This window comes from Corythoichthys intestinalis, chromosome 3, assembly GCF_030265065.1.
Source record: "Corythoichthys intestinalis isolate RoL2023-P3 chromosome 3, ASM3026506v1, whole genome shotgun sequence".
NCBI classification, from domain to species: Eukaryota; Metazoa; Chordata; class Actinopteri; order Syngnathiformes; family Syngnathidae; genus Corythoichthys; species Corythoichthys intestinalis.
The window spans coordinates 11,992,048-12,018,458 of record NC_080397.1 but is presented as its reverse complement, the minus strand read 5'-3'; the positions used below and the strand labels follow the sequence as shown (position 1 = coordinate 12,018,458).

The 26,411-nt window shown below is 39.4% G+C and overlaps 4 non-coding genes across 4 annotated transcripts; 1 reads left to right on the top strand and 3 right to left on the bottom strand.

Annotated features, from left to right (window-relative positions):
• Positions 1-3,793: 3,793 nt before the first annotated feature.
• On the bottom strand, positions 3,794-3,879 carry trnal-cag (transfer RNA leucine (anticodon CAG)). Its single transcript has one exon. It is a non-coding gene; the product is annotated as a tRNA-Leu (tRNA).
• Positions 3,880-4,851: 972 nt separating this feature from the next.
• On the top strand, positions 4,852-4,923 carry trnam-cau (transfer RNA methionine (anticodon CAU)). The gene has a single exon. It is a non-coding gene; the product is annotated as a tRNA-Met (tRNA).
• A 1,350-nt stretch (positions 4,924-6,273) lies between these two features.
• On the bottom strand, positions 6,274-6,355 carry trnal-aag (transfer RNA leucine (anticodon AAG)). The gene has a single exon. It is a non-coding gene; the product is annotated as a tRNA-Leu (tRNA).
• Positions 6,356-7,177: 822 nt separating this feature from the next.
• Positions 7,178-7,261, bottom strand: trnal-cag (transfer RNA leucine (anticodon CAG)). The gene has a single exon. It is a non-coding gene; the product is annotated as a tRNA-Leu (tRNA).
• Between the last annotated feature and the right edge of the window lie 19,150 nt (positions 7,262-26,411).

Below are 26,411 nucleotides of genomic sequence, written 5' to 3'. Positions count from 1 at the left end.
GCTAGCTAGTGTTTGCTCCACTTTTAGCTTACATTTAATCAGTACAGCAGGCAAACGGTTGTATACTGTATACTGTAATGTATACTGTAGTCAAGGGCGTAGGTTTGGTCTTAACATTGGTAGGGATGATATTACAGCATATCCTGTGTGTACACTTTTTGCTCAGGATGGGACATTAATAATACCATACAGATTGGGTGAACGGGAGTCAGGGCTACATTTATCATGAATACGAACCTAATTAATTGATATACTAAATCAGGGGTGCTCATGACGTTGATCACGATCGACCAGTCAATCACAAAGCTAGTGTGCGTAGCTCGCGCACATCCCCACAATACTTTTTTTTAATGTACATAATTAATTATGATTGTTGTGTGGATGTTGTGTTGTGTGAGCTACGTACGAGGTTATGCAGCTCCTCTCTCTCTCTAAGCAGCTTCTTGCTAACCTTTTTCTAGTTCCATAGTTGCCAGAAGAGGTTACTACATTTCTCACTGTTTATTTAATGTTGAGAATAGAAAAAACAGCGAAGGACACTTCTCTTGAAGCAACTTCCTGCTTGAGTTTTGCAGGTTAGCAAGTTCACACAGTTTAATGTTATGCTAACACTGATGCACCTACAGTTGCAAAATTAATGGTTTTTCCCACTTACAAAAAAAATGATGTCTTTTTACATTTCTAACAGTGGCTGCTGCTGGCTGAAAAGAAAAACTTCTCATATCTCTAATATCTAATGTGGGTGTGTGTGAGGGTTAAATCATCAGCCAATCAAATGTGCGTTTCGGAGGAAAAAAATGGACCGGCACATTCAGCAAGTGAAAAGATGTACATGTAAATCTAAACATAATAAAAATAATTCACTTAATAATGGTGGGGTCAATTACAAAAATTAAAACATATGGGAAGACATTATAAATAACCTATATAACTGAAGTCATTACATAATGCAAATAAGGTTGCCTAAAAGTTGGTGGGGACAATTTAAACATCCTGAAAAGTTGGTAGTGTTTGTCCCAACCGTCCCAATGCAAACCTACGCCCTTGACGGGAGTATAGTTAAGTTCAAACAAAACATTTATTTTAAGTCATTTATTATGGTATTTGCTTTAAGAATATTTCTAATAAAAATATATTTATATTGTAAAAGATGGCCTTCAATACATTTCTTATAGATGATATCAGTCTATTCATTATTGCTCTATACGCTGCATGTTTACATAAATATATTTTCATCTTAAATTAATGCAGAAAATGCACAAATTAGTTTGTAAAGATTCACCAGAATGCAGCAAATTACATAGTTGATACTCTAATTGTGTGTGTGTGTGTCCCGGCACTTTTGGTGGGCCCCAAATTGATATCTTTTCATGGGGCCCAAAATCCCTGGCAGCACCCCTAAGTATAGATATAGATATGTGATGTTCGATGCTCAGTAACGGTATCGGAGCCCAATACGGCTATTCTTGGAGTATCGGACAGTATTGGATTTGGTCACAAGATCGAATCCGATCCAGTAGTCAAGTGTAGCACCATCAGGCCTTGCAGCTGCTGTAAATCAAACCACTTGGAAAATATGTCCAAATGAGACTAATGCTCTTTAGAAACTAATAATAGTTACAGCACATCGTGTAATATTCTTGAGAATGGACCAGCAGAGCTCGGTTTGATTTTTTTATTTTTTATTTTTTTAATGATTTATGCATCATTTTTACTGGTCTAAAAATATAGGTATCGGAATTTCATCGGATCAGGGTCGGCAAAACATATTTTGGAAAAATTGGTTCGGAAGTCAAAAAATCAGCATCAGGACATCCGTAGTAAAAATCCCGGGGGAAAAAAATCGGCGCCCCTTCTTAAAAGGTGTCACAAGCATGAATGCATGTTACATTATGAATATTCATGAGGTAAATTATTCAGCACAAACCAACTTTACATGAGACTTATCAATAGTACAAGATTATAAAGTATACGTAAATAAGCCACAGGTGACAGGTCAATTCTATGCATTCATCTCAATCTCAATAGAATAGGATGTTGTCCAATGCAGACTAATAAAACAGTTCTATTTCATCTTTTGTTTTGAAGAATTCATAAATAGTCTTATGACAGGTCTTCCTCTTGTCCACCCCTTTGTTTAACATCACGCGTCCACCTACACAGGGTTTCCACGGCAACCAAAAACTTTGATATCACTTCATCAGCTTTCCATTATATTCATCCAATGTACAGTATGGATCAACTCCAGCAAGCATGTCCTATTTCTGCACACCCACGCCCAATGAATATAACAATCTCATTTACAGAAGTTGATTAACCAAAAGAAAATCCATGCATGTCACATAAAAACCTCATTAATGGTCATGAACGTGAATATAATAGGTCATTCCGGGTCGTCACTAACATTGTTATTGGTGAGTCTTTTTAATTGGCTCGTCAAGACAGAAGGTTTATTTTTCCCTGTGTTCAATTTGGATGACAAAAAAAAAACAAGTGAAAAAAACAAAAACAAGTCCAAGCAACAGCGCTCTGTATCTGCAGCACAATGAATTTAAAAATAGACATTTTCACACAATCGAGAAAAGTGATGCATTTTCGACCCCCATGTGTAATAACGTCTATTCCAAAGCACACATTGGAGGTGTTGTAACTTTCTTCACATTAAAATGCAGAAATTAATCTGCTGGTTAGGAGGGGAAAATGATTGTGCGCTTCCTAATCCAACTTTCATATATCCGTAGCTTAGTTTCTGCTTCAAATCTGAGCTTTGAAATTGCGGTCTGCAAATCCTGAGCATTTAGAATCCCAGCAAAAATGATACTAGTGTTTTATACTCTCAAATTGTAACGAGTGAGATGATTACTAGTCTTGCACCGATTCCAGTAGCGGTATCGGTATCAATACGGCACTAAAATGAAAAATGACGTGATGGGTATCGTGGAGTACTAAGAAATAATGTGCGGATGCTGTGCAATAAGTACTTTTTTTGCCCTACCCTAGATGGCCGCCAGCTATGCCGGGAAAAAAAAGGAACACTTGTTGCCATTCCCAAGATGATAGACGTCCAATCATCCTTCTGCTGTGAATTTCAGCGAGTTTATCACGTTTGTTCATTTGCCAATTACTTCAAATGGATTGGACATCTAAAGCCTCTTTCACACACATATCCCGGAAAATTCCCGTGTAAGGTGACGCGGGATTTACTCGCGTCATTGCTTTCACGCATGGACAGATATCTCAGGAATGGCGCGGGTTGGACACTTTCACAGACTTGTCCCGTGTTGCCAATCGGTGCTCTCTGTGCAGGGAGGGCTGCTGGAGCGATTTTATAACACGGACATTATGTCATTTTTGGTCGGCATAGGCTGTCACATTGTATTGGTCAGATCGTGTTTTGTTACGGAGTCGGTTGTGGGAGCGTTCCCGACTTCGTACCTGCAGCCAATTCAAGCTCATCAAGACTGTACTTGAGCCCAGGCGATCCAAGAGAAGGGTGCTGAGATATTAACTTGCTGGGTACCTTGTACTGTCAAATTTCATGCATTTGCTAGCTTCTTCGTCTGCCGCCTTTATTTTGAAATCCCCTATATTGTAATGGTATTTGAGTGTTTTTGTTTTGTTGGCTTATCGGTGCTCTGCATACCGCTTACGTTAGTATTGATCCCCATCCACTTACAGTCACGGACCGATTGTGCTATTGCCCATTTTCTGCGATCGCGTGTATTTTTGTTTGTATTTAATAAACCCTTGAACTCATCCATTGACTCGAAAGTCTTCCATCCAGCCAACTGCAGGATACCAAGTGGCGGGATTCGAACCCACACCTCCTGAGAGACTGGAACCTGAATCCAGCGCCTTGGACCGCTCGGCCACACTACCCTGTTTAGCACCTCCAATGCACAAACCATAAGCAATCAATCGATGGTTTCTGTTTCGAATTGTTGGTCAAAAGCAGTTAAAAATTTCAGTTGCAGAGTGGCACAGTGGAAGCGTGCTAGGCCCATAACCCAGAGGTCGATGGATTGAAACCATCCTCTACTATGTAGACCTGTATCTTATTCGGCACAGTGTTGTGGGCAAAATACAGTAAGACTAAAGGCCGAGTTATCCTTCCGCGTCAGACCTGCGCTGTCCAGGAAAACCCGATTTACGACCCTATGCCATAGCCTCTCTGGCTCCTTCCCTTTTTTCTGACTTTGCGTCGTGTCAATGCATGTGACGTGGTGGAAATGGACTATGATTGGTCCACTCAGACTGTTGTTTCTGATTCAGTGCGAAATCACAGGCATTATCAAATATTATTTTTCTACACGCAAAAATGGACCGAGCAGACGAGAGTATCAATGAAGACAAAGTACAACAACTTCTACAATGTCTCGTCAAGATATTATGAAGATTGCCAAATGGCAAGCAATTCGTGGGAGGAGATTGCTGAAAATACGGGGCTGGATGTCAGCCAGCATGATGTTGATGAGCTGAAGAGCAACATTCATGCGTTCCATCTTGCATTGTTTATTTATTTTTTTCTCCGGTAAACTAGACGAGAGGAAGTCAACAAGCATTCCCCAAAACCGTACAAACATAACACCACACCCCTCTAGTGGATTTGCTGTGAATTACAGAGCAACGCGTCACCTGGCCGGAGAACCATCGAATGTCGAATGACGCCGTAGTATTGAGAGCACTGAGACAATGGTACCTGAATCCAGCACCTTGGACCGCTCAGCCACACTACCCTGTTTTGCACCTCCAATGAACAAACCTAGAGCAATCAATCCATGGTTTCTGTTACGAATTGTTCGTCAAAAGCAGTGAACAATTCAAAAAAACATTAAAAGGAAAAGGAAAAAAAGCAGAGTGGCGCAGCGGAAGCGTGCTGGGCCCATAACCCAGAGGTCGATGGATCGAAACCATCCTCTGCTATTTAGACCAGTATCTTCTTCGGCACAGTGCTGCGGACAAAATATAGTAAGATCAAATGACTTCTGAACATTGTACTGATTGTTTAAAGCCCTACCCTTCAGTCTACTTGATCATGGGAAAATGACCTCTCCTTAGTTTGTGCTATTTAATCCGATGATATTTGCCTGCCTTTACTATTTGATCATTAGAAATCCCCAATGTTCTGCTCTTGAAGTGTCCATTGCTGATTAGCATTACAGGTAAAGAGAATTAAATATAGATGTATAGGAGAACCCCAACACGACCAGATTGCTGAGGAATGCATGAGTGTACATAGAATCGGATAGGCCAAGAGCACAGCCTTTTGGTTCTTTGATACCCTTCCATTTACTCGAAAGTCTTCAATCCAGCCAACTGCAGGATACCAAGTGGCAGTGGTGGGATTCCAACCCACGCCTCCTGAGAGACTGGAACCTGAATCCAGCGCCTGAAACTGCTCGGTTTTGGTCTTGAAGTGTCCACTGCTGATCAGCATTACAGGTAAAGATAATGAAATTTAGATATAGGAAAAGAACCCCAACACGACCAGATTGCTGAGGAATGCATGAGTGTTCATAGAATCAGATAGGCCAAGAGGACAGCCTTTTGGTTCTTTGATAGCCCTCCATTACATCGAAAGTCTTCTATCCAGCCAACTGCAGGATACCAAGTGGCAGTGGTGGGATTCAAACCCACACCTCCTGAGAGACTGGAACCTGAATCCAGCGCCTTGGACTGCTCGGCCACTCTACCCTGTTTTGCACCTCCAATTCACAAACCTTGAGCAATCATTCCATGGTTTCTGTTACAAAATGTTCGTCTAAAGCAGTGAACAATTCAAAATCAATGTATAAAAAGCAGAGTGGCGCAGCGGAAGCATGCTGGGCCCAGAGGTCGATGGATCGAAACCATCCTCTGCTATTTAGACCAGTATCTTCTTCGGCACAGTGCTGCGGGCAAAATATAGTAAGATCAAATGACTTCTGAACATTGTACTGATTGTTTAAAGCCCTACCCTTCAGTCTACTTGATCATGGGAAAATGACCTCTCCTTAGTTTGTGCTATTTAATCCGATGATATTTGCCTGCCTTTACTATTTGATCATTAGAAATCCCCAATGTTCTGCTCTTGAAGTGTCCATTGCTGATTAGCATTACTGGTAAAGATAATTAAATGTAGATATATAGGAAGAGAACCCCCAGACAACAAGATTGTTGAAGAACACATGAGTGTACATAGAATCAGACAAGGAAAGAGTACAGCCATTTTGTTCTTTGAAAGCTTTCCATTTACTCGAAAGTCTTCAATCCAGCCAACTGCAGGATACCAAGAGGTAGTGGTGGGATTCGAACCCACGCCTCCTGAGAGACTGGAACCTTAATCCAGCGCCTTGGACCGCTCGGCCACACTACCCTGTTTTGCACCTCCAATGGACAAACCTTGAGCAAACATTCCATGGTTTCTGTTATGAAATGTTTGTCTAAAGCAGCGAACAACCCATAACCCAGAGGTCGATGGATTGAAACAATCCTCTGCTATTTAGACCTGTATCTTCTTCGGCACAGTGCTGCAGGCAAAATATACTGAGACTAAATGACTTCCGAACGTTGTACTTATTGTTTAAAGCCTTCAGTCTACTTGATCATGAGGAAATGACCTCTCTTCAATTTGTGCTATTTAATCTGGGGTTAGGGTTATGAAATTTGCCTGCCTTTACTATTTGATCATTCGAAATCCCCAATGTTCTGCTCTTGAAGTGTCCATTGCTGATTAGCATTACAGGTAAAGATAATTAAATGTAGATATATAGGAAAAGAACCCCAACACGACCACATTGCTGAGGAATGTATGAGTGTACATAGAATCGGATAGGCCAAGAGCACAGCCTTTTGGTTCTTTGATAGCCTTCCATTTACTCGAAAGTCTTCAATCCAGCCAACTGGAGGATACCAAGTGGCAGTGGTGGGATTTGAACCCACGCCTCCTGAGAGAATGGAACCTGAATTCAGCGCCTGAGACTGCTCGGTTCTGGTCTGGAAGTGTCCATTGCTGATCAGCATTACAGGTAAAGATAATTAAATTTAGATATAGGAAAAGAACCCCAATACGACCAGATCGCTGAGGAATGCATGAGTGTACATAGAATCAGATAGGCCAAGAGCACAGCCTTTTGGTTCTTTGATAGCCCCCCATTAACTCGAAAGTCTTCTATCCAGCCAACTGCAGGATACCAACTGGCAGTGGTGGGATTCGAACCCACGCCTCCTGAGAGACTGGAACCTGAATCCAGCGCCTTGGACCGCTTGGCCACACTACGCTGTTTTGCACCTCCAATTCACAAACCTTGAGCAATCACTCCATGGTTTCTGTTACAAAATGTTCGTCTAAAGCAGTGAACAATTCAAAATCAATGCATAAAAGCAGAGTGGCGTAGCGGAAGCGTGCTGGTCCCAGAGGTCGATGGATCGAAACCATCCTCTGCTATTTAGACCAGTATCTTCTTCGGCACAGTGCTGTGGGCAAAATATAGTAAGATCAAATGACTTCTGAACATTGTACTGATCGTTTAAAGCCCTACCCTTCAGTGTACTTGATCATGGGAAAATGACCTCTCCTCAATTTGTGCTATTTAATCCGATGAAATTTGCCTGCCTTTACTATTTGATCATTAGAAATCCCCAATGTTCTGCTCTTGAAGTGTCCATTGCTGATTAGCATTACAGGTAAAGATAATTCAATGTAAATATATAGGAAAAGAACTCCAACAAGACCAGGTTGTTAAAAAATGCATGAGTGTACATACAATCAGATAAGCAAAGAGTACAATCGTTTGGTTCTTTGAAAGCATCCCATTGACTTGAAAGTCTTAAATCCAGCCAACTGCAGGATACCAAGAGGTAGTGGTGAGATTCAAACCCATGCCTCCTGAGAGACTGGAACCTGAACCCAGCGCCTTTGACCGCTCGGCCACACTACCCTGTTTCACACCTCCAATGCAAAAAACCTTCAGCAAACACTCCATGGTTTCTGTTACGAAATATTCGTCTAAAGCAGTGAACAACCCATAACCCAGTGTTCGATCGATTGAAACCATCCTCTGTGATTTAGACTTGTATCTTCCTCGGCACAGTGCTGCGGGCATAATATAGTAAGACTAAATGACTTCCGAACGTTGTACTGATTGTTTAAAGCTTTCAGCCTTCAGTCTACTTGATCATGGGGAAATGACCTCTCCTCAATTTGTGCTATTTAATCCGATGAAATTTGCCTGCCTTCACTATTTGATCATTAGAAATCCCCAATGTTCTGCCCTTGAAGTGTCCATTGCTGATTATCATTACAGGTAAAGATAATTAAATGTAGATATATATGAAGAAAACCCCCAGACAACCAGATTGTTGAAGTATACATGAGCGTACATAGAATCAGATAACGAAAGACTACAGCCGTTTGGTTCTTTGAAACCCTTCCATTTACTCGAAAGTTCAACCCAGCCAACTGCAGGATACCGAGTAGCAGTGGTGGGATTTGAACCCACACCTCCTAAGAGACTGGAACCTTAATCCAGCGCGTCAGACCGCTCGGCCACACTACCCTGGTTTGCAACCTCCAATGGAAAACCTTGAGCAAACACTCCATGGTTTCTGTTACGAAATGTTCGTCGAAAGCAGTTAACAACCCATAACCCAGAGGTCGATGGATTGAAACCATCCTCTGCTATTTAGACCTGTATCTTCTTCGGCACAGTGCTGCGGGCAAAATATAGTGCGACTAAATGACTTCCGAACGTTGTACTGATTGTTTAAAGCCTTCAGTCTACTTAATCATGGGGAAATGACCTCTCGTCAATTTGTGCTATTTAATCCGATGAAATTTGCTATTTGATCATTAGAAATCCCCAATGTTCTGCTCTTGAAATGTCCATTGCTGATTAGCATTACAGGTAAAGATAATTAAATGTAGATATATAGGAAAAGAACCCCCACACGACCAGATTGTTGAAAAATGCATGAGTGTACATAGAATCAGATAAGCAAATAGCACAATCGTTTGGTTCTTTGAAAGCATCCCATCGACTCTAAAGTCTTAAATCCAGCCAAATGCAGGTTACCTAGTGACAGTGGTGGGAATTGAACCCACGCTTCCTGAGAGACTGGAACCTGAATCCAGCACCTTGGACTGCCCGGCCACATTACCCTGTTTACACATTACCCCCTCCAATGCACAAACCTTGAGCAATCAGTCCATGGTTTCTGTTACGAAATGTTCGTCTAAAGCAGTGAACAATTCAAAATTGATGCATAAAAAGCAGAGTGGCGTAGCGGAAGCGTGCTGGGCCCATGGATCGAAACCATTCTCTGCTACTTAGACCTGTGTTGTCTTCGGTGCAGTGCTGCAGGCAAGTCTAAATGGCTTCCGAACAGTGTGTTGGTTGTTTAAAGCCTTAACCTTCAGTCTACTTGATCATGGGAAAATGATCTCTCCTCAATTTGTGCTATTAAAATGTCCGCGTAATCTCTGTGTCAGTCGACACGGAAAATTGCTTTCACACACAAGGGCTACATGTTTAAATCCTGGGATTTTAATGATATTCAGGTATAAGTGAAAGCGACTTTAGATTGTCAATGGCAGCCAATGAGGTAAAAAAAAATAAAATGTGTTGTTATGCCAAGACATACCTTCCCACCAAATACTTAATCACTAGAATTAGTATATGCCCAATCCATGGCAGAAAATGAGTTAAACTGTCTGACCAAGCCTTGATAGCAATTACTTTACCGTCAAGTGAGCACACAGCAAATTCAAAAGTGTTAAATTTGCAGTGTTAGTGTTGTTAGTGTAACTATTGTGTGAATCAAACACTTCTTTGGTTTAATTAAACACTCTGAAAGTTAGTCCTTCAAAAGAGTTGGTGTTAATCCATGGAGTTAATTGTAAACTATTAAGTGTCAATTAGTACTCCCAGCATCCCAACATATATGTGTCGTTTTTGCCTATAGAGCGCAAAAGATTGAGCGGCTGCAGTGGAGCATGACTATCTTTTTCCTTTGTTCAACAATTTTGGATTTTTGTGTGATACATATAACTATTTATACGAACAAAATACTAATTCTATGCAGTCGCATTTTATTTGCAGCAACAATAAGAATTCTTTCTGTAACTAACATTTCTAAAAGGTAACTTTGCATAATTATTGTATTTATGCGCCAGTGGCACTTTTGCACTAGCCTGTATATGCAACGGGTGCAAGCAGGCGCATTGCATGCCAAGTAAACTTCCCTCCCGATGCCTTTAAGAAAACCTGGGCTCTTAGCCTAGTGGTTATCATGCTCTTCTACTACACTGGCAGCACGGGTTCAAGTCCTAACCCGGTTGAGGAGTGCTAGATTGCATCACTGTTGCGATTCAGACTAGTTACATTGGTGCTGTGATCGCTACCTCATGAGGTGATACGATTTGCGATACAAAGCACACGATAAGACTTATTTTAGGAATAGAATAGAATTGCCCTTTATTGTCAATATACAGTTGTACAATGAAATTGTGGCGCATATCCATTTGGACAAGTCAAAATATAAGTGACTTGCAAGTGTAAAAGTATAAGATCTAAATAAATATAAATATAAAGTGTGTATGAGCAGTGTTGTTAATCTTACTGAAAAAAAGTAATTAATTATAGTTACAAATTACTTCTCCCAAAAAGTAATTGCGTTAGTAACTCAATTACCTGAATGTAAGAGTAATTAGTTACTTGGCAAAGTAATTGGTGATAATTACTTTTTTTTTTTTCCTAAAAAAAAAAAAAAACATTGGCCACACTATGTGAAGTTTTTTTGTGAAGGTTTTTGGTACAATTGGCCCGAGCCCAATTCTTTACCCTAATTTACCCTTCACCCTGAATCAACTGTTAAAAGTTGTTAAAATTGCTCCCATTATTGCATTAGTTCCCTTCTCTCTACCTTCGACAAATGAAAGTTTTAAAACTATTTCATCATTTGAAGATAGATTCAAGTCAAGATTTTGCCAATTTAGAAGTATTTTAGATAAAAAGTTACTTAGGTTCGTTAGGAAGGTTCTCTACAACAGAGCCGTAATAAAAGGTCTACTGCTTTAAGATGGCGGCTGTTTACTAACGCATCTAGTGCCGTGTCTGTCATTTTGCATCTAGTTATATCTATATACAGTATATGCAGTGTTGTTAATTTTACTTTAAAATAGTAATTAATTACAGTTACAAATTACTTCTCCCAAAAAGTAATTGCGTTAGTAACTCAGTTACCTGAATGTAAGAGTAATTAGTTACTTGGCAAAGTAACTAGTGATTTTTTTTCTCAAAAAAAAACAAAAAACAAACAAAAAAAAAACAAAAACAAAAAAAAACAGGTCACACAATGTGAAGTTTAAAGGATTTGGGGGACAATTGGCCCTAGCCCAATTCTTTATCCTCCACTTAACTAGACACAAGGGTATTGCGATAACTAGCTAGTAACATTTGCTATGTGTGGAAGTCATTTAAAGTTGTGAATCAACCGTTAAAGTTGTTAAAATTGTTCCCGTTATTGCATTAGTTCCCTTCTGTCTACTTTAAACATGTGTAAGTTTTAAAACTGTTTCATCATTTAAAGATAGATTTAAGTTAAGATTTTGCCGATTTAGAAGCATTTTAGATTTAAAAAAAAAAAAAAGTTACTTAGGTTCGCTAGGAAGGATCTCTACATCAGGGCCTTCCTGAGAGGTCTACTGCTTTAAGATGGCGGCTGTTTACTAACGCATGTAGTCCTTAAAACATGTTGGCAATGCAGCTGTGTCAGTTTTTGCATCTAGTTCTATAATATGATATCTACCGTGTCATGTGGGCGTAGTTTGTCGGCTATGGCTACAGTCAGGTATTATTGGAGCCGCCTAGCATCGCGGTTGCAACGGCGTCTTCCCCGCTGCTGCTCTGCTCTCGTCCCCGTGAGTCCGTTTCTCTCAGACTTTTTTTATTCAACCAACTTAGTAACGCATAGTAACGCACGCCTTTCCCGCCTCAGTAACGGTAACGGCGTTGCCAAGATGAGAAAAGTAATTAATTAGATTACTCATTGCTGAAAAAAATAACGCCGTTAGTAACGCCGTTATATTGTAACGCCGTTATTAACAACACTGTGTATGAGATAGTCCGGCAGTGCAAATAATCGAAGTGAAGTAGAAGCAGTTTGACAGTGAAGGCATTGAATATTGCACGTTAATATTGCACATATGCAAGTATTGCATATAGAATATGTGTGAATAGAAGTGAAGTAGCAGCAGTTTGACAGCGAAGACATTGAATATTGCACATTAATATTGCACGTGAGTAAGTATTACACATAGTATATTGCATGTAAATGAATATTGGACATTGGGTGATGTGGTTTTACATATGGCAGTTCAGGGTGGAGATGGCTTTAGCAAATAAACTGTTCCTCATTCTGTTTGTTCTTGTTCTTGGTGTGGTGATTCAACAATTATCGATACACGTGCCAAGAAATCATTCTACAATAGGCAATATATTGATTTTTGGTCACTTCCTGTTGATTTGAGGCATTTCTGGGTTTTTTCCTGTTGATTTTGGGTTACTGAACTGGAAGTGACCTGGGATTGTCCCCAAATGAACAGGAAGCAACTCAAAATCCACAGGAAGTGACCTGCAAATGCCCTAAAATGAACATGACCTTCGAGTGATGATTTTAGTAGCAACCTGTTGGTTTTTTTGTTGTTGTTTTTTTTTTAACAGTGACACCTATTTAAAATGATATATCGATTCTTGGCAGGAGCATATCAATAACCTTTTGGGATTCAAAGTATCGCGAGACATCACAATTTTAATAGAGTGACCAAACACCCTCTTTTTGTCCACTTTTTAAATCCTGCCCGTGGCGTTCGGTGGGATTTTTTTCAGTTTATGAAAATTTCATTATTTTTTTCACGGGACCAATTAGCGTGTGTTGAAATTGACTGACACTTTGCACAGAATACTACGGTACTGAGCTGCCTGTGACGTGTTCCCAGAGAGCCTGCCCAGTTGTTTAGACTTTTATTAAGATCAAAAAGTATATAATCAAATGCTCATGTACCCAAAAGAGTAATTAAGTCAAAAATATTTTTATTCTACTTTGGATACCAATTTGCGAATACGTGCGCACTCACAGACTGGCTTTATCGCGGCGTCATTACCACACAAACCTTCGTCACGACAGGAGTTTACAGGTTATCGGTATGTACACTTGCTAAATTTTTGACAACTGTTGAGTTCTGTTGGAGCTTTGTACTGGTGTGATCTGTAGAATCCCGTTTGGTGTCGCATCATTGCACTGACGATTATTTAAACTTTTATAGCACTGTTTGATTTTTGCTTCGACTACAGCTGCTCGCTAATAGGGTAGTTGTCAGTGAGTTAAACCGCGCTGGTATTATGGGAAATGTATTTTTGAACTGCTGCGTTTGGAAACATGCTGGTTGAATTGTTTGTCGGTTTACTTCGGTTATTGTTTGCGTGCAGTCTTGAACATTGAATGACGATGATAACTATTATAAGGAGTGGGAATAACAATTTGTCAACGACAATTGTATTGATAGTAATTTCTAAAAATGTTTAGTTGTCACATAGCCTACTGCGTGTGTGTATTGACTGGAGTACACGTCCATGGGTCTGCATTATATTCATAAAATATTTAGCTATTAGTTTTTGAACAACTGTGGGATGATGACGATGCTGATTGATTATATGGAGGTAGATTTCTGTCTTTATTATTCAATCAAAAGAAAATTCCAATCAAAGAAAAAAGTATAAATGAAGCATCCTCTGATGGTCTTCCAGAAAAAAGCAATACGGCTTATTCATAATGCTTAATACACAGCACATACAAACGAGTTATTCATTAAATTCAAATTATTGAAGCTTTATGATTTAATAAATTTCAAAACGGTACAGATGATGTACAAAGTGTCTAAAATAGCATTCCGTATAACCTGCAAAGTCGCTTCCAGGCTAGGGAATCGAAATACGATTTGAGAGGAGAAAATGTATTTAACCTTAACTATGCCAGAACAACCCTAAAATCATTTTCGATCCCCTACACTGGTGTTCAACTTTGGAATAACTTGGATTCTGAAGTGACCAGCTCAGGGTCGTTGGCTGTTTTTAAGAGGAAATATAAACAACTTCTATTAAACAATTATGCTGCTGAACCAATCTCACTTTTGGAAATGATTAGAACTATACACAAGGGGAAAAGTCTGGGTGACAAGTCAAAACTGTAAACAAAACTTAGTGTGCCCAAAACAACGAGGGGGGGGGGGGGGGCAAACAAAAAACAAAAAAATGCTGAATTTAAACATGGCTAAAATAAACATTTGTCACAAGGACAGACAATGATTTGCTCTGTAAGCTCTTGTACAGACAGCAAACTCTGATTGTTGATAATAATTATTGTGCAAAATCTGTAAATACATGGAACTGTTCAATTGGTCACTGAGTGCTCTGGACAAGATCTTCTCTACAATGCGAACAGAACCTGAACAACTCCCATGTCCAGGCAACACTTCCAAGTCTGGATTTATTGTGGATAGCCGGGGAAAATGGCGGCCGCTGTGTCTGACCACACTCGAAGTTGAGGACATCGAGGACATTTACCTTTTTATTGCGCTGCTGGCTGTGATTCTTCTGCAAGGGCTGGGAGCCCACTAGATTGGTCGGATCATCATGAAAGTGCTGGATAGCCAAAGGAAATCGGTGGAATTGACCACTATGGCCGTGAGCGCTATCGCTGGAGTGCACGCCTGCCTCAACAAGGCCTGTGATGATATATCTCAAGAGAAGAACACATCAGACACATCAAAACCAAGATCTCCAAAAGTCTGTCACTAATAAACAAAGTGAAATCATATCTTGATGACAGTGCACTCCGCACTTTGTACTGTTCTCTAGTGCTCCCATATTACACGTATTGTATTGAAGTGTGGGGAAATACTTACAAATCTACCCTCAGTTCATTAGTCACATTGCAGAAACGTGCGGTACGAATCATACATAAGGTCAGATTTCTCGATCACACCCACCGTTTATTTGCTCACTCAAAACTATTAAAAATCAAAGATCTTGTAAACTATCATACAGCTATAATGCTATTTAAAGCAAAAAATGAATTACTGCCACACAATTTACAAAACCTATTTAAGGTTCGTGAGAATATCCATAATCTGCGAGGCTCTGGAGATTTTATGTTGTCAAGATTTCGAACTACTTGCAAACGTTTTCGTGTGTCTGTATGTGGAGTGAAACTCTGGAACAATTTAGACAATCATTTCAAGCAGTGTCAGAATATCCAAAAATTTACATTAGTTGGTTGTCTGTTGGTTCAGTTGTTTTTGTCTGTTTTTCCTTCTTTTTCATTGTGTGGACAGGAGTATCCCATGAGTAAGGATGCTGGATAATGAGATCAAGGGTGGGATAAAATAAGTTTTTTTCTTCTTCCCACTTCCTTTCGAGTGCAATTATTTTTGTCGAATTATTTTGTATGTTTTTTGTTTCTTTTGTGTGTGCATGCTCGAAATAAAGTTTCATCATCATCAAATCATCAAAGAACGACCTAGCTGCATCCAACATTGCCACAACCAGAATGGTAATTAAAATTATCACAGAGCTGCGCAACTTGGAGATGAGTGTTCGTTGGAATGCAGCAAGGAATGAAGACCGCGACGAGGATTAAATCGACGAAAGGAGGTGGCGGACACGGGCTGCCATCGGTCCTCAGCTATCCCCTATCTCCTGGATCGAATCAACAGAATGAACTAACTCACACTGAAATATGAACTAATCTACTGGATCAAATCAACATAACGAACTAATCGCCGCAATCGACAATGACTATTGGGAAGATGAACAATATAGGGGAGGGGAAAACAAAAAATAAAAAAAGCCTTGTAATGATCACACAATCTGAAATGTCAAAATTGTTATTCGATAATTTGCGTCCTATGGTATACTGGGGGCGGGATTTAATAAGCTTCGGCTTCTCCCGTCAGCCCTTTTCTTTTCGGGTTGAACTGAATGTAAACACAAATGAATGCTGTACGTTTGGATCTCTCACGCCTGAAAAGGAAATGAAAGAACAAACAAACAAAAAAAGAACAAAACAAAAAAAACGTTTTTCCTATCCAGACAAAGGAGGCACACTTTTGAATATATTAAAGTGATAAGGCATCTTTGAGGGAACTATGAGTGAAATTTAGATGTCTCGAGGCCGAGCAGAGTCTCCTCTTTTTTGGAAATCAAAATATGGTCACCCTACATTTTAATATATTGTCACACCCCTACTCTCCATAGAGTACATATAATTCAAATCTTATTTAATGTTCAAAACTGAATTCATTGTGTTCAAAGTTGACACTTCACGCTAGTGTTATGTAAGTTCAACACTGAAATGTTTTAAATGTCAACTATTCACAGTATCGTTCCAACTCTGTCACAGTGTACCATGTTGAACACTTTCAAAAGTATTGTTTTAACTCAGGTTGGACCAATATAAGCAGCTTTAAAGTCTTGAAATTAACTCTGTAGGAGTTGGATTACCACTTCCAAATTCTCAGTGTATGCAGTCATTTAGGGTTGAAAGAAAAAAAAGTGTATATTTAAAAGGAAAAAAAATTGTAAAAAGTATTGGTACAATATCGGCATCGTCCGATACCAAGCAGTTGGTATTGGGAGCCAAAAAATTGTATCGGTCCAACACTAATGATGCCTATGACAGCCATAAACTTCCGATCCATAAATAGCCTATCGCCGTCAATGACACATGAATTATGATCATTCACTGCCAGTCCTTTACCTTTATCTCTGTACACAGCGGGGTGAGAACTCTTCGACTGTGAGATTTCCTTGTCATCTTCCTCTAAGGATAGAAGAAAAAAACAAAACATTTATGAAAAGAAATATGTTCAAATATTACTATCAAAATGAGATTTCCAATGTAATTAGTTCGTTGAAATAGTTTCAACAAAATGAATGAGCGGAATCATATCTTGGATTGTTTGAAAAATAAACAACATTAAAAGGGAAAAAAAATTAATTTCTGGAGAAATTGCATGGCGATGCTTTGCTCTCCCATGGGTCACTTCCTGTAGATTTTTGGTCACATCATATTAATTCTGGGAAATTTTTAAGTCACTCCCTTGTTAACTCATTGGCTGCCATCGATTGTGCTAGACGCCCAATCCATTTTGACTGGGAGGGACGAATGAACTATTGTTTTTTTGGTTTTTTTTTTTTTTTTTTTGCAAATCGGTGAAGCACCAGACAGGAATTTTAATATTTAAACTTTAAATTTTTTTTTTTTTTTTTTTTACATATTTAAACATATAAAATAAAGTTGGTCGTCTGATTTTTAAACTATTTTATTGAGCTATTTCGGTTGTGATTTTTCTGACTTTTTGCTGTTGCTGGAAATGTTCTTTTTTTTGTGCAAAGTTTGTTTCAGTAGTGTCAATATAAAGATATATATACTGTAATTTTTGGACTATAAGGTGCGCATACAGTAAATCGCACAGGACTGTAGGCAGCCGCTGTCTCCATTGTATTTGGGGATATTTACACAAAAATATATTAATCGGTAACACTTTATTTGACAGCATTATCATAGACTGCCATAAGACCAAATGAACCACCTTGAAGCTTTGAACCAATTGACTGCAAAGCTTCATTGCTTCAAGAAGCTTCATTTGGCCATCACTGCTCCCTTAAGGGAGACAATCAACCTCTGCTGCCAGTCAACACTGTTTTTGTCCAATATGCCTCATAGCATGCAATGCAGCACTACAGATGTAAATAACAATCAAAATTCATGTTCTGTGCCAATTATTTCTTCACTTACTGTTCCAGTTGTTTCATTGATTGCTGTCACATAATTATGACATGACACTGCAATGAGCATTAATGAATGCTTATGACAGATGTAATTTTGTATCATCCGGCAAATTATCTCACTTTTGAATGGATGTAAAAGATCCAAGCAGGACATAGATGGAGATAATGACATACTTTGCCAGACATACTTTGCCAGATGACACCTAATGACATCTGTCATATGCATTCATTAATGTCCATGATAGTGTCATGTCATAGTTACGACGGTCTTATGGCAGTCTTATGACGCCCTGTCAAATAAAATGTTACCTATTAACCCAAATAAATCAACAAATAAGCCGCACTGGACTATAAGCCGCAGGATTCAAAATGAAGGAAAAAAGTAGCGGCTAATAGTCCAGAAATTACGGTAGTATAAAATGTATTATATGATTAATTGCTTTGTTTTTTTGCAGTATCTTTATACCCCTGGATTATTTTGTTGCTTGTGGATTTAATTCACCCACTGCAATTGCCAGCGATAGACAATACATTTATTTGAAATGGGATAGCTAAGAGTGAATGTTCAGTGCACAACAGAGGCAATTGCTGTAAGACTGCAAGGGAAGTTTAACTTCCCCTAAAATGTAAAAAAAATAAAAAAAAAAAAGGTATCCAATGTGTGCACATGTCATTGACAAAATATGCACTACAACGCGTTCAACTTTTGGTTAGAATTAGCTTCTTATCACTGGTTACGATGCGGCTTGCTTTTCATTCATTCGAGCAGCTTCACCATCCTTTAAACCAGGGGTGTCCAAATTTTTTGCAAAGGAGGCCAGATTTGGTGTGGTAAAAATGGGGGGGCCGACCTTGGCTGACGTCCTTTACGTAGAAAAATATATTTAAGCAAATTTTAGCAAGCCATTCTGTGTGTTACATTTGCTTTATTTTTTTATTTTTTTTTATGAATAATTTCAACAATCTCGCAACTAGCCTTTGTGGCATTCTCTTTTGACTCTCGGGCTCTTGCAAAATACTGCTGTTGTGAAGTTAAACTAGCTTCAAGTTGCTTCAATTTTCTCTTTGCGTATCTTCCCTATAATCTTGTCGTAAATGTCAGCGTGTCTTGTTTGGTAATATCGCCTCACATTGAACGCTTTAAAAACAGCGACTGCCTTTTTTGCAAATGAGGCAGACATAGTTGTTGTGTATTTTAGTGAAGAAATAGTCCAATTTCCACTTTTGCAGTCAACTTTCTTTTTCATGTTGATTGTCGCCATTTTAGAAAATTGAAGTAAAGGGTCACACGGGGTGATGTTGCTCAGAGTGCTGCTGCCTTTTAGTGGGTAAATAAGGAGCAGCATTTAGTGTGTAAGCTACTTCATATGCTGGTAGCAGTACTGCTGACCAATTAATCAAGTCTGTGTGTGGGTCAGACGTTATTGTTTTTATGACAGAGGCTGGGGGCCGGATGAAATTTGACCACGGGCCACATTTAGTCCCCGGGCCGGACTTTGGACATATTCTGCTTTAAACAGTGCGGACTGCACTGCGTCGTCAGCGTTTTGAGTACATTGTTCTACAACAGCAAAACAAGTGAGCAGCAAGTCATTGGCTAAAGGCTGGGTTTATGCCGCCCATCGGACACTCTGCGTCTCTGAGGGTCTAATGGCAGTGGGCGGGGCTCGGATGGCCCGGACGCTCTGGTTCTCTGCATGACGGTTGGATGAGCTTTCTTTTTGATTGACAGCAAAATGAGCAAATTAGTGATCTTGTCGTACTAACATTCGTGGGAGGCATTTTTCAATTTTCATTCCATTGCTCTGGTGAACCAGAGACTTTCATAATAATCCTAGCGACACTTGCTTTGATAAATGCAACTAGCCAAAAATCGATCTTATTTCTGGTGTTATTTTCTATTGTAGCTGCTTGTGTTTGGAGACTTGACTTTAGTTTCTTTCCCTACCGAGCAGTGGGTGTCGCTGAGCCCCTCCACCGTCACAAAGCACTCACAGACAGACACACTTTGAAAAAACAGTATCCACCTATGGTGCACATTCGTTCATTCACACCTGCCAGTCAAAATGGATTGAACATCTAGAACCGTTAATGCCAGCTACTGAGTTGATTATTTCAAAAATAAATCAATTTTTAAAACCTGATCTTTTACACCCGATCCAGATCCTCTGAAAATGACGTATCAGGCCAGATTTCCGATCAAGCGATTGCATTGGGGACATCCCTCCTGCCAGCCCAAATGGATTGGACGTTCATCATCGTCAATGGCAGCCATTGAATTAATAATCATATGAAAATGGGAGACAAAACATTAATGTGCCACTTATCTAACATCAGATTCGTCATGCTTCATTCCCACTTCAGTTGGAATTCATCTGACTCATATTCTGGAATACGTCTGATTGATTTGCTCACAGAAGAAGGCGGTCACATGCAAGATGGAGGAAATACGGAGGCAGTGAAAAGTTGGGAAAGAGAAGCAAAGAGCGTCATGTGAGAATTGTCGGTCACTTCGGCCTCTCGCATAAGAATCATTCATTAGCATTTGCGCCAGTGCCAAGTTCTGCCGGTGAATCCGAATGAGACGTTAGGACTGAAAGTTTGATCGAATATGCAAATAGTTCTATAGTATTATCAGCTGGATGCACATAAATTCTCTCTTCCAAGTTGACGTGACTCATATCAACCAGGTGGACCCTCATCGTAACTGAGCTTTGTTCAAATTTGAATGCATGAGTAAAATGTCATTCTATTCTACTTTTGTAGCTCTTAGTTTCACTCATACTGCATTCACAACGCACTATTTTTTACTGTTTACATTGTAGACATAATATATACTGAGATAATGGGAGTTTCATTTCCTGCTTCAATATCGTGCCAAATGATCAATTATGCAGTGTTAAAATTTATTTAATTGAAGTAAGTGCAAACTGTTACAATAATTTTACTAAGCAAATCCACCAGTTATTTTTTTCAATGTGTAAGTTCCATATTGTCTATTAGACATGCCACACAATTAATCTACAACTAATCAGTGATCAAATTAAGCGACAACTATTTTGATGGTCAATTAATCCCTTTCAAGATATTTTCCAAATCCCCTTTATTTTAGCTTTTTAATAGTAAATATTATGCTCTAGCTTTATTTTATATACTTATATACTATACTTTATATACATACAGTGGGGCAAATAAGTATTTAGTGAACCACTAATTGTGCAAGTTCTCCCTTTTGAAAATATTAGAGAGGCCTGTAATTGTCAACATGGGTAAACCTCAACCATGAGAGACCGAATGTGGGAAAAAAAAAAAATAGAAAATCACATTGTTTGATTTTTAAAGAATTTATTTGCAAATCATGGTGGAAAATAAGTATTTGGTCGATACCAAAAGTTCATCTCAATACTTCGTTATGTACCCTTTGTTGGCAATAACGGAGGCCAAACATTTTCTGTAACACTTCACAAGCTTTTCACACACTCTTGCTAGTATTTTGGCCCATTCCTCCACACAGATCTCCTCTAGAGCAGTGATGTTTTGGGGCTGTCATTGGGCAACACGGACTTTCAACTCCCTCCACAGATTTTCGATCTGGAGACTGGCTAGGCCTCTCCAGGACCTTGAAATGCTTCTTACGAAGCCACTCCTTTGTTGCCCTGGCTGTGTGTTTGGGATCACTGTCATGCTGAAAGACCCAGCCAAGTCTCATCTTCAATGCCCTTGCTGATGGAAGGAGATTTTCACTCAAAATCTCTCGATACATGGCCCCATTCATTCTTTCCTTTACACAGATCAGTCGTCCTGGTCCCTTTGCAGAAAAACAGCCCCAAAGCATGATGTTTCCACCCCCATGCTTCACAGAGGGTATGGTGTTCTTCAGATGCAATTCAGTATTCTTTCTCCTCCAAACACGAGAACCTGTTTCTACCAAAATGTTCTATTTTAGTTTCATCTGACCATAAAACATTCTCCCAGTCCTCTCCTGGATCATCCAAATGCTCTCTAGTGAACCACAGACGGGCCTGGACGTGTACTTTCTTCTTCTTTCTTCGACACCCCTTTGGTCTTGGCCATAGTGGAGTTTGGAGTGTGACTGACTGAGAATGTGGACAGGTGTCTTTTATACCGATAATGAGTTAAAACAGGTGCCATTAATACATGTAACGAGTGGAGCCTCGTTAGACCTCGTTAGAAGAAGTTAGACCTCTTTGACAGCCAGAAATCTTGCTTGTTTGTAGGTGAGCAAATACTTATTTTCCACTCTAATTTGGAAATACATTCTTTAAAAATCAAACAAAGTAATTTTCTTTTTTTTTTCCACATTCTGTCTCTCATGGTTTAACCATGTTGACAATTACAGGCCTCTCTCATCTTTTCAAGTAGGAGAACTTGCAGAATTGGTGGTTGACTAAATACTTATTTGCCCCACTGTGTATAATATCATTAAAAACAAAATCAAAGTAAATATCTTTTTCTGTTTGTATTTTTAAAATTGGCCGTCCCTCCCTCTTCAAATGGATGGGATGTCGAGTGCCATCAATTGCAGCCAGTGAGTTAACCAGTTTCTGTGTGATGTTTTTGTATATGTTGTATTTTCAAGCTATTAGTTTTTCATCTTGATGTTTTGATGAAAGCAGGTGTACAATTTACGATACAAGGCTCATGAAAACGATTATTTCACAATATGACGATACAACAATTATTGATACATGGGGGGGGGACAAATCATTCCACAATATATTGATTTTTGGTAACTTTCTGTTGATTTTGGGGCATTTGTGCGGCATTGCCTGTTGATTTTGGGGCATTTACGGATCACTTCCTGTTGAATTTGGTTGCTGAACATGAAGTGACCCGAGAATGTCTCCAAAAGAATAGGAAGCGACTCAAAATCAAAAGTGAGTGAGCTGTAAATGCCCTAAAATGAACATGAAGTGACATTCTCTCTCCCTCTCTCTCTCTTCCAACAGTGACACCTTTTTAAAATTAGATATCGATTCTTAGCAGGAGCATATCGATGACCTTTTGGGATACAAAGTATCGTGATACATCACCATTTCGATATATTGTCACACTCCTACTAGAAAGTATATTTTTGTCTCTCTAATAGAATTTTATTCATCATAGAAGTTATAGGATGCAGCCTTTGATTTAACGTCTTTGATTTTTCATTTTAAAACACGCTATGCTACGAAAAACATGATGAAATCAAAATCTTTTATCCGTCAAAATGTATTCTTGTGAAATGGATCTGTGTCACAAAAAAGGTTGGGGACCGCTGTAATTTGAGCTGAAAACATATCAGCGCTTTCATTGATCAAACGACGTTGGTTTTCATCACATGACATCATGAGCTTTTGTGCACGGGAAAAGCGTTTTTGTTTGTCTGTTTGTTTGTTCGTTTGTTTGTTGCATCATATTTGTTCATGACTGTAATATGGAATAGCATCTGACAGATAAACTCAGATGTAAGATTGATTGAAATGATCAACATGTGATGTTGACGTTACCGCCGCATCCCAACACTAATTACGACTTTCTCTTTTTGTGTGACGGAAAGGTTGGAGATGCATTTTTAAGCAGGCTGCCACCATCAATAATTCATGTGCATCTTCTATATACAGGCATTACAGGTGTTCCTCTTTTGCCACTATTTGTACATTTATCCAAATACGGTGGCTTTGTGCATCGGGTACATGTTTACATGCAATTCTCCAGGGGAAGGGATCCAATCAGAAAGCAAATTGACTGTGCAGCTGGGGCCGTTTCCCTCCGACATATTAAAAAAAGACAACAACAACACACAAATACCTTCAGATCACAAGCTGTGGTTTAAATGAGAACAAAGCAAAGGCAAGGTCCTACAGGGGAAACACGAGAAATTGATATACTCAACATCAGGCGCTGGTCAATTTTTAGTTGTGCATATGCGTTGGACTCTAATGAGGGAACAACCTGTCTGGCGCGAATAGATGCCTAGAGGCAAAGTCACTGATCAGTGCACAGTTGGACAAACAAACCAAAGTTGTCACTGTGCTCACAGTAGTCCATAAAAGTTTTTCAATAACAAGTACGTTCCATACAAACAAATGATTAGCGAAGAGCATACCCGGTCTAAAAAGTAGAACAAAAAAAAAACAGTTGTAGACTAAATTTATGATTTATGTGGGTGCTGATAATATTTTATACATGTAGAGCATATGGTGTATAGCAGTCAACAGATGGAGGGTCGAAACAAGAAATAGAGGGAATCGGGAAACAATTATTATTTATTCAGTACACTTGTTCCCAACCAATGTCGGTCAATATTTAACTCATTCACTGCCACGGACGATGATTAAATGAACCAGATCTGCTCTAAAAATGACCGTACAGTAACATTACCTCATACAGCACTCAAACTAAGGAAACAGATGAACAAGATGCCTGCTGTTGTAACCAACTTAATGTTATCTACTAATTGAACATCTTGGCTGCCATTGATGGTGATAGAAAAACCACAGTTACTGTAAAAATGAACTGTTTTTACATTAACCACACAACACATAAACTAAGGAAACAGATCAAGCAGACAAACTAGATCGGCTCTCAAAATGTACTGATTTCAGAATATCCACACAGTAACTTTGATATTTTACCACTAACCCCGTATATTGCCAAATGTATCAAATTTGATAAAAATCAGATGTTTTTTTTTTTTTTGCTTTACTACGAGAACTGCATGTAAGCTTAATGTATCATCTAATGATACAAATTAGAGAACATACAGTATATGCATGTAATTATTATTTTAATTATGTTTAAGGACCACATTAAGCTATCTTTTTTTTTTTATCAAAATTTTCTTTTCATTTTTCCTGGGTTCAGGCGTTATAGGTTAAAAGACTCAAACTAAGGAAAAAGATCACGAACCTTCAAACTGTTTTCTTTTCTTTATGCAATCTTATTTACTGTAATTTAATTAATAAATTTATTTCATACAATAAATGAACTTACTGGCTGCCCTTGACGGCAATCAACGTCCAATCTACTCTGACTGTGAGGAGCTGGCAGAATAAATTGGACGCCTATCGCCGTCAATGGCAGTAAAAGAGTTAACGAGTTGGGTTTCTTACCGCTTCTCAATCACAGATGCGCCTTACAGGACTTACTGCACGACCTTCTGAGTCCTCTTCTGGTCAGACAGGATCCCTCGTCTTGAATTTAAGAGGTGGGGGAAAAAAACAAAATATGAAAATGTATGAAGCTTAATAAGAGAAGAGGCAAGGAGAGGGGAGAAGAGCGCTCAGGTGATTGGCAGAGGAGAGGAATGGAGGTTGGGAGACGATGGCTGGCTCCAGGAGTCAGGAAAAGCCACAGGTGGGAAAGACGTCCCGTTGCGAGTGAGCGCGCGTGCGTGTGTGTGTCACACTGTCAATCTGTATTAAAACACATCTCCCAGTCTTGGAGACCAACTGTGCCTCGTTCTCATCACTTACAGTATCACTGGACTGATAAAAAGTGGTTGACATGAAATATTGGGAGACCAGGACGATCTTATTTGACTACCATAGAGACCACCTCTTTGATATTTGATTCTAAACTTGGATGACTTAGAGCTACTAGGAGCATCTCAGAAGGTACTGGTGTAGGATTAGCAGTCCAATGGCGCGTGTTTTGTGTGTGTATGTTCTGGGAACATTTGAGCATCGCACCAGGGCCAGTTGCTAGGTGAGGAAGCTACGAGGCTCACAAAAACACACACACACACACAAAGGCATGCAGTTTGATGGGGAGGAAGGTTAATGCTTGCAAATAAAGCAAAGTCAACAGTGGGTGGCTAAACACGTTCATTTGCACGATCAATTAATAACGACATCACTGGGATGCCACAGCAACACAGGACGGGATGGTCGGGGGATGTTTTCATTTTAGGGTCCTGGCATACTTTGTTGTTGTCAGGCAACAAAAGTGTGATGTCACCTTTACAGTATACGTCATGGAAGAACTGCCGTACATTGTATCACAAAAGTGGTACACTCCTCGCATTTCTGCAGATATTTAAGTATATCTTTTCATGGGACAACACTGAAAAACACTGACAACACTGACACTTTGACACAATGAAAGATAGTCTGTGTGCAGCTTATATAATAGAGTTAATTTATTTTTGCCTCAAAATACTGTAACTCAAAATATAGCCATTAATATCAGAACCCCTGGCAACAAAAGTGCACCGCATGGGAACTACGTACATCCTTAAATGTCCAAATTGAGTACTGCTTGTCATTTTCCCTCCAAAATGTCATGTGACTCATTACAGGAGGGCTGTCAGCATTGCCGCAGCGATTGAAGAGGTGGTGGGGTCATTCCCACCACCATGCTTGACTGTAGGTATGGCACACATATCTATCACACATATGCTCACCTGGTCGCCGCCACACATGCTTGAGACCAAACAAATTAATTTTCGTCTCATCAGACCATAGGACATGGTTCCAGTAATCCATGTGCTTTGTTGACATGTCTTCAGCAAACTGTTTGCGTGGTTTCTGGTGTACCGTCTTCAGAAGAGGCTTCCTTCTGTGTTGACAGCCATGCACA